Below are 10,148 nucleotides of genomic sequence, written 5' to 3'. Positions count from 1 at the left end.
TCTCACCAATCCCAAATCTATTACACCCATACCCAGCTTTGGTGTTTCTCCTGCCATTTCCTGGGCAATTACAGCTTAACCTGTGGTCACTGATACTGTTGGCTAGATGGAGGTGGCCTTACATCTCAAGTCTCCCTTCTGACTCTACAGCTCTATTTCTTCTCCATGTGGTGCTTTTTGGACAGAATCTTCTTACCTGAGCTGACACCCCTACCTGTTCCTAGCCAAGCACAAGCAGTTTGGAGACCAGAGCAATGATGTCACCCAGTTAGTGCTCACCTCATCCTGCCCTTGGGCAGTTTTTGTGACACCTTTGGTTCCCACCGGGCTGGGGCTGCTGCTGTGCTCCCATCACAGCAGGGTCTTCCTCACCACACTCCTTCTATCACATAGTTTGTTCAACTTCAGAAATTAGGTTAAGATTTCAATTCAGAACAAAAGCCATGAGGAGGGTCTCAACTTCAGGAGCACTGTCCTTTTATTTGTACTTAGTGCATACAAAGTACCTTCACAAATTAGTTTAAAAACAAATAATAAAAAAAAAAGGTTTAATGCAAATGGCTGAAGAAAGTTGCCTGCTAGGTCCTGATATGACTCATAACTGTATCTTATCAGTCTTTACATTTACGACACCATAATGCAAACAGAAGGCAAAAAAAATAAAAACAAGGAGGTGCTTATGCCTTCAAGGGAAGCGATTATTCCCTGTGGGCAAGGGGACAGTGGCTGTTGTCACCCCGCTTTGGCTGCGTTTCGCTTAGCACCTGTGTGACTGAACGGGGCCGTACGGACTGGCCGGGGGGCAGCAATACCAGTGAACTAGCAGGCGGCCAGGCTCCAGGGCAGCGACCTGCCCCTCAGAGCCTGCTCGGGGCCAGCTGTGGGTGGTCGTTGCTGGGCCAGTACGTTGCCTTCAGTGTCCCAACACGGATGTGGTCAGGAGGCTGGCACGGAGCGGGGTCAGCGAGGGGCTGCCCAGCTGAGGGAGGCCATGGCTTCCCCGCGCTGGGGACTGCGAGGCTGCCTTGGGGAGGCCTGTGCCGGGAGTCTTCTCAGAGAGGAGGCCACAGCCACAAGTCATGGAAAGGGAAATTCTCATCAGACATAGGGAAAAACCCTTTTCATAGCAAGGGTGACAAAGCGCTGGGACAGGTTGCCCAGGAGAGGATGTGAAAGCCCAGTCTGAATACCCGCAGAGGTACTCAAACTTCAGCTGAACGTGGCCCTTCCCTGAGCATGAACTTACCAGTTGGATTCCTTCCCAAGCCAGGGTCAAGCCTACATAATTTTTTTCTGGTTTTGTCTTGTCTAACTCTCCTTTTCTTCTTTTAGCTTCCTAACTTGTCTCTTCCCTCCCTCTGCCGTCCCTCCTCTGATCCCCTCACAAGCCCCGCTCTCCCTCCCTGTTGCTGCACTCACAGTAAGACAAAGAGCCAAAATACAGATTGACAAAGTTTGCAGCCTTTCCTAAACCCCCCACTCCTGTTGTTCCAGGGACCAGAGGGAACAGGCCAAACCCCTCCTGTACGAATTATAAAAGATGAGGAAAAGACGGCTTAGGTGCCAGTGCTGTGGAGCCATTCAATCAGGGCTGTGAAAGGAGAGGAAACACATCAGGGAAAACTGAGCCTTGTCCAAGGTAATGTTGGGAAACAGACAGTACTGAGTGGTTTGGGGATGTTAAAGAGAAGAGCTGGGGAGCCAGACCGCTCTCGGACACGGGCTGCAAAGCTACAGCCTCTCTGTCCCCACTTTCCCTGGTCACCAGGCTGCTGTCTCCCGGTAATACACCTCCTCTCTTTTATCCCAAAGGGCTTTTACTCACAGAAGTATCTGCTGGAAGTCTGAAGTGCTGAAGGGACTTAATAGTTCAACCCTGATAAACAGCCCTGTACCAGTAGAAAAATGGGCGTTATTTCCTCCATTATTCCACTCTCCCCCATTGCAGAGCAGCAAGGAAGCAGAATGCCTGGTTTCCAGGTAAACGTGGAGTTGTGTCAACAAAGTTATGTCTGTGTTCATCAAAATCTTGCATATGAGAAGCCGTATGCACATGGGGAATTCAGAACTCTACATGATTTGGAAAACAGTTTGAAATGCTTTGGAACTGTAGCCCCACAATGGTGATCTATTTGACTATGCAGCTCTGCTATGAGATCCCAAAACAGTCATGCAGATGTAAGGCTTAAAACACTCCATTAAGGTCTGAAAAGAGACACAGGGAAGGAGTTTTATAATCATTAACTATATGATTGATAGACTACGATCAGATAGACTATAGGCACTTCCTTATGTGTTTAGGTCTAATATTAAACACAAAAGTTTTTTAAAAAAATTTAATCTCTTGCCCTGATGTTAGACACTGTCTATAATATCTTTACCTGTCCCCTCCAATAGGATGAGAAACATATGGACAGTTTTTAATTGATTGGCAGCAGTTTACCAAAATTTCCATTTTTATTCATCCTTGCAAAGAGATGTTGTTTTATTACATATTACTTCCCTTGTCTGAAATGCTGAAAATAAAGCATTATAGCCATACAGATGATCACCCAGGAAGAACAGAACCAAACAGCGGAAATTACCTTCTGTAATTTCCAGTGGTTTAGGACATGTTTGACAGAGCAAAGGGCAGGAGAAGGCACTAGTTCAAAGGATCAGGGCCAAATGCGGGGATTTAATCATTGCATAATCCACAATGGTGAAATACATAATCAGTCCCAAGCACAAAAGTTCCACAGGTAACTTGCTCAATATCTCTGGAGTTTTAGCAGCTGTGATGCAATACAGTGATTTCACACAGTTCAGCGCCGGCATGATGGACAAAAATCCTTATCTGAAGGAAGAAGCCAATTTTCACTAATTATATATTGCACTTCATGAGGAACAGATCTAGAAACACTATTGAATGACATTGGTTTGATGCAATTATGGACGAATTATATCCATGTTGGGAGAAACGAACCTCTGATCTGTCAGAAGTGCTGGTTATGAGGAGACTAATGCATCTGCTGTGAACATACCAGCATCCATCCTAGCACTGCTGGTTGCTTGCTGCTTCATACATACAGGAGAAGAATATCTGGTGTTCTGAGGGCAGACTTCTCTCTTTCAAAATTAACCCTACCCCTCATGGTAGCCAACCACCTTTTCACAGAAGTGGACCTCTCAAAGTTGAAGGCAAAACCTATAGTTGGAAAAAAAAAAGGGGGGCTGGGGGGGGGGGGGGGGAATGCCTGTAATGGGTTTCTGTGGCAAGGTTTACGGGGGGGGGGGGGGCGGGGCGGGCGGGTGGAGTTACAGGGGTGATTTCCGTGAGAAGCTGCTAGAAGCTTCCCTTATGTCTGACGAAGCCCATGCCAGCTGGCTCCAAGACCCACCGCTGGCCAAGGCTGTGCCCATCAGTGATGGTGGTAGCATCTCTGGAATGACATCTTTAAGAAGTGGGGGGAGTGGATGGAACAATAGCAGCAGAGAGAGAGGAGTGAGAATATGTGGGAGAAATAACTCTGCAGACCCCAAGGCCAGTGCAGAAGGAGGGGAGGAGGTGCTGCGGGTGCCTGGCAGCCCACAGTAGAGACCATGGTAAGGTAGGCTTTCCCACTCAGCCCATGGAAGTTAATGATGGAGCAGATATCCACTGCAGCCCATGGAGGACCCCATGCTGCAGCAGGTGGGTGCCCAAAGGAGACAGTGACCTCATGGAGCACCAGAGCAGGCTCCTGGCAGGACCTGTGGCGGACCCACACAGGACCCATCAGGCTGTTCCTGAAGGACTGCAGTCCATGAGAAGGAATCACATTGGAGAAGTTTGTGGAGGACACTCCCATGGGAGGGACCCCCATGCTGGAGGAGCAGAGGAAGAGTGTGAGGAACCCCTCCCCAAGGAGGAAGGAGTGGCAGAAACAGCAGAAACATGTGATGAACTGACCTCAACCCCCATTCCTCATCATCCCATGCTACTGGGAGTGGGAGAAGGGGTTAGAGGAAATCAGGAGTAAAGTTAAGCCCAGGAAGAAAGGATAGGTGGGGGTTAAGGTGTTTCTTAGATTTGGTTTTATTTCTCATTATCCTACTCTGATTTGATCGGTAATAAATTAAACTAATTTCCCCAAGTCAAGTCTGTTTTGTCCATGACAAAAACCACATAAATGTGGTGCTTAGGGACATGGTTTAGTAATGGATGTGGCAGTCCTGGGTTAACAGTTGGACTTGATGATTTTGAAGGCCTTTTGCAACCTAAATGATTCTATGATGGTAATTGGTAAGGAATCTCTCCCTATCCTTATCTCAACCCACCAGCCTTTCATTATGTTTTTCTCCCCTGTCCAACTGGGCAGAGGAGTGATAGAGAGGCTTTGGTGGCACCTGGCATCCTGCCATGGTCAACCCACCACATAGTCAAAAGAAGAAAAAATTAAAAGCTGCCTACCAGGCTGAGCTCTAGGTTACCTTAGATTTGTTTTATTACAGCTATCTTCCTTCCAATCTAAGTTTGTATGTGTCTTTAGTCATAATAAACACAACAACAGAAACATTTTGACTAATATGTTAGTCCATTAAAGAAGTTGAGAAGTTCCAATTTTCTGCATAATTTCTACAAAGGTGGGGAAGACAGGCACGAATTCATTGAGATACAACATTTATCTCCCGCAAGGAACGTAGACCACAAAGTGTCATTTATAGACAAAAAGGAACCTGGTTACAAAAATAAGTAATGTGACTTACTATGGTATAACATCCTGGAATCTTCACTAAAAAAAAAAAAAGCTGTCAGTAATTTTTAGCACTAGAGCAATCACACAACCCTACTGAAACTAAGCCTGAAGCTTCTGGTTTTCTATAGCACTCACCTCACCACCTCTACGCATGTTGGTCACTGCTTCTCCACTGCTGTGGCGTGACTGTTTCCCAGAGATGTACAGATCCCAAAGAAGATCTGGAAAAGGCGAGTGCCTGGGGCCTGGTCATCAAAGCGCCTTCAGTACTAACAAATGATGGCTTGCACTTAAAAAAACCAAACCATTTAATTCAGAAAAAGGAGAAAAGATATTCCTTGGCAATTATGAAAGAGGTGTATGTGACATTTTCCAGATTTTGACAATTAGTAGACAAGAATAGAGGTGGGGAATAAAACCTGGCACTTAAAAATTTCATTAGAAATTCAGTTTTAGGTGGGCTGAAGCTATACATATATTCATTTAAAACATGATGAATAGTTTTGTCTAAAAATTAGAAGAGATTAATTTAGAAAATGCAGAGCTGCCTTTTCTCTCACACTCTATGTTTATCTCTTCAAGTTGACAATAAATAAACCCTTAAAAGAAAACCCTTAAAAGAAAAAAGAAAGAAGAACTAAGTGATGTGAAGTGGTAAGTTTTAAGTTAACCAAGAGAACTCACTGACTGAAGGTTTTACTAAGTCACACACAACATGTAGGGCACTTGATCACTCTGGACTAGTGAGTACAAGATTAACACAGCTGGTGTTTTGTCATGTATTACTGGAAGACTAGCTTAAGAATGTCCAGTAACACCTGCCAATTTTGACTTGCCAAACAAAAACACAAACAAGTTTGGTTTTAATAGACATTAATTAATACAATATTGAGTGGCTGTGTCACAAATGTCAGCAGAGTAGCCATGGACACGTGCCTTCTCACAGCAAATGCTGCAATCACGGTAGCTTTTCAGCACTACACAGTCACATTATGGGGACTTTCCCATGGGGAGATTTAAATGATGGTTGTCTGAACCAGCTGGCTTGGACTTCCCTCTGTCCAAGAGTTCTGCTCTTTTTCCAAGGAAGCCACAGCCCTGGATCCATCCATCCCAACTCTTACAGGTTCTTAGCATAACATAACTGAGATATTGCCATTCTTATCCTCCCACACCCTTAAAACTTTTTCTGGACGTTAGTCCTCACCTTTTGATTTCTGCAAGAGGCATTTGGGGGACCCCATTAAGGAAACATCGGCCATTGTCATTTTTCCTCTCTTTCTACAAAGTTCCCCTTGACTGCTACGAGCATATCTTGGTCGTCCTCATTTTGAAAGTCTTTCTCACCTTATTGCTGGCCTGGACAATTCCAGTCAGCCACAGCAGGGTCCTGTTGGTTAGGCCCTTGGCGGAGGCTTTAAGGAAGGTGCTGTTCCCAGCCATGCCAGACTGCTGACGAGCTTCAGGGGCTCCTGTAAACAACAAAAGCTTGTTCTGCAAGAACTAGAGCCAGAAAAGGTGCTCAAACACAACGTGTTTTAAGCCAAGCAATCTGGGCTTGACAGGAACCTGCTGTTCCAAAATGAACTGTGTTTTACAAGAACACCTTTGCCTCAGGTAACTAACAGCCTTCCTCAGCTCAGAGAGCAGTCTTTTTTTTCTTTGTGTTTGCACAGAACCCAGTGCACTGAGGAACCTGGGCCAGAGTTTCAGGATATGACACATACACACTGTTACTGCTGCCTTTGAAAGGACTAACAGGAAAATGAAGGAACATGGAGAAAAACTTAGAATACATTAAAATTTTGAAAAAAAAAATATTCTTCATCAAAGGGACAAAATCCAACATGTGGTGCTAAGAAAAAAAAAAAAAAGGAATGAAAACCTAAAAAACAAACCCATGCAAATCTTTGATGATTCTGTTATCCAAATTCTTCTGAGCTGGCGAGAAATCAACGTATTAGAAGAATCCAGGACATTTTGCGAACAAGAATTCTTACTTTCAAGCAACTCTAGAAGCATGATACATTTATTCTAAATCTCTCTCAAATGTCATTAGAGATTTAACATTAAATGAAGCACCCAGTTAGTTATATGCACTTTTCAAAATCTGATTGATGTTCTTCCAGCAGGACTTTATCCTACCTGGGCTGTTGCAATGATTCACTCTCCCATAGTGTCTGTAATGAGATGCACCTTGAGGGTTAAAAAAAAAAAAAAAGACAAAAAACAAAAAACCAAACAAACAAACAAAAAAAAAACAGAAAAAAAGATGTAAGAGCAGAGGTGCTGAGCTGAAACTTCCTACACACACAGATTGCACAAATACAAGTTTGTATCTCTGAAAAAAGTTGGCCATCTGCGACAACAGGGCAAAATCTGCCACTAGTGAGAGATTTGTAGGATCAGCATACAAGGGAACACACACCACAAAGTAATCTTTCAACATGGAAAGTTACTTAGAAATCCTTTCAGGTTTTTCCTCTTATCTCTGGCAATCCACGGTAAGTCATCATTAATCACTAAGAGGATTAACCAATTTAAATGAGACTTCTTTGACCTGTATATCATTTCCTTTTTTTGTTACATAACCGGAGACGAAGAAAATATGCAATCAAAGAAAGGCTAAAGCACAAGCTAAGAGTGCACATTGAAATGGATTGTATAGCATCATTACAAAAAATACAAATAGGATGGCAAAGTCACCAGGTCCCATCGTTAAGTAGCAGACTTGGAGATATGGGGTTCTTTTTGGTGCTAGGATATACATACTACACACATCCATCAGCAACTGGAGTGCCCTCCAAATTCTAAAGTCTAGAGTCTGTTATTCTTTTCCTCATTGCATAAAAGTGTGATTTCTACCCATTTTCTGTTACAGTATTGAACAATGATTGCACTGAATTAAAAAAATGAGTTTTTTCATTCCTACCAAAAAATAAAAATATCAGCAAGAGTTGGCACGAGTTTTATATCCAGGCACTACTTGCTTTGTGGAACTTGGCGGACTCATTGGTCATGTGGAACTCATCGCTGTCACGGGAGTGATCTGTGGTTGGAAACAATGAGAAATCAGGCCACAACTTTTAAAGCATTTGGTATTTTATGAAAGCAATAGTTTCATTCTTACATGTAACATAAAGCTCGTATCAAGGAAGTATTAAGCAAAATGTTTTTATTAGCCACAGAAAATAGACGTGTTTCTCTCAACCACACAACTTGCAGAAGTGAAGAGCTCAAAGCCAACTTGTGAACCACACTGACAACCTTAAAGTGATGGTGAAAGATAGCTTTGCAGTCACAACAGAAATTCAACCACTTCTTTCTTGCCAGGATCTTTTGTTGTATCCGAAACAGTGTGGCCAGCGGGACCAGGGCAGTGACTGTCCCCCTGCACTCGGCACTGGTGAGGCCGCCCCTCGAATCCTGGGTTCAGTTCTGGGCCCCTCGCTGCAGGAGGGACGTAGAGGGGCTGGAGCGTGTCCAGAGACGGGCAGCGGGGCTGGGGAAGGGGCTGGAGCACAAGTCTGATGGGGAGCGGCTGAGGGAACTGGGGGGGTTTAGCCTGGAGAAAAGGAGGCTCGGGGGGACTTTATTGCTCTCTACACCTACCTGAGAGGAGGCTGTAGGCAGGTGGGGTCGGTCTCTTCTCCCAAGTAACAAACAACAGGACAGGAGGAAACAGCCTCAAGCTGTGCAAAGGGAGGTTTAGATTGGATATTAGGGAAAAAAAAAAAAAAAAAATCACTGAAAGGGTGGTGAAGCATTTGAAGAGGCTGCCCGGGGAGGCCGTAGAATCACCATCCTTGGAGGTTCAAAAAACAAGTAGATGCAGTGCTTAGGGGCATGGTTTAGTGATGGACTTGGCAGTCCTGAGTTAACAGTTGGACTTTATGATCTCAAAGGTATTTTTGAATTTCAGTCTGAATGATTTTATGCTTTGTCCTTCACTTCCACGCAGAAGTACCAAACTGCTGTTCTTCCTTTAAGCACTGATAGCTTAAATGATGCCATTAGAAGAGCTGACAGACATACTGTGTATGAGTTAGAGGGAAACCAGAGCCCAGTACACAAACCCACAGCCAGCACTTGCAGAAAAGTCAGCTGCAGACCTACAGTAATCACCACAAAGTTTTAAATAAAGGAAATTCCCCAGAGAATCCCACTGACAAAGTAGTAGTTCCTGTCCTCTGCTGATAATCTGGAAGGAAAATGTATGGAAAAGAAAAGGAACTACTTAAGGTATAACCTGTTCTTCTGTAAGCCTTTTTGCCCTGCTGTAACATTCATTGAATACAACAGGAAAACTTTCTCCAACTTCCAGTAAACTTTGGATCACACTATTTTTGGACTTCAGTTCTCTGTTTTAGAAGTTTCAAGACAGTATTTTGCTGTTGGTACAATTGCAACAGAAATAAATTTGGCCATTAGGGCCAAAACGTACCCTGATGCCAAGACAGAGACCATATGTAAGATATCATCTGTCTGCTCAGTGCTGGAGATTTTATGGTCAACTTGCATAGGTTTTGTTGTTGTTGTTCAAAAGTAGTTTTGAATTGTAAAAACCAAAGTTGAAAGTGATAAAATTTAAATTTTCCAGCATTCTCAGACCTATAAATCCAAGAGGAAGATACCACAAAGCTCAAACAGCTTCAGTTTGACTAATGAATTTTGTAGCAGAACAGTATCAGCAGGTACCTTCACATGCTGGACTGTCGTCTGGCTTGGCTCTGTGGCTCCTTTGGACCACACTGCTTTGCACCCTTCAGCTGGAGGGCAGAGTGTGCTTTGCACCAATGAAAGCAAGAAAGTAAAAGGGAGTATCTTGCTCAACTAACAAACCCAGTCCTTAGACAGTGTGAAACACCTTTATTTGGAAACCCATCAAAGCCTCCAGCAGGTTTTTGCAGGAGACTTGGAACAAGTCAGAGAGCTCCAATGTAGGTCACTGCGATGCAAATAAGCAAGACGTACAACCCCGTGAAGTTTTGGCAATACTCCCAAGGGGACACCTAGTGTAATCTGGATGTTGCTTCCCCAGCCTTGCACAACTATGTAGATGTTGACCCATCATCTACATTTAATTCACCAAATAAACTATAACCAAAAGAGGAGAAAAACCAACCAGTGACTTATATTGCAGAAAGCTAAAGATACTGAACTTAACTCTCCCTGGCCAATAACAGGAGATTAAGAGCGTAAAGCACTCCTTCCAACCCAGCACTGGCCCAGAGTCAGCAATGTACAAAAGGGGACATAAAGCATGGGTCTTGCAAGCAAAGTAGGTTCAACCAGTCTTTACAAACTCATCACAAAACTTCTGCATGCTCCATGCTATGTTAGTAGCACATTATAGCAAGAGCTCCAGGCCTGGTTTGTGCAAACATCCAAGTGTGCCACCACTAAAACGTTGCCTGTAAGAAAAAAGAA

Source organism: Falco naumanni, chromosome 13, assembly GCF_017639655.2.
Source record: "Falco naumanni isolate bFalNau1 chromosome 13, bFalNau1.pat, whole genome shotgun sequence".
Classification (NCBI taxonomy): Eukaryota; Metazoa; Chordata; class Aves; order Falconiformes; family Falconidae; genus Falco; species Falco naumanni.
This window is presented reverse-complemented; position numbering follows the sequence as displayed.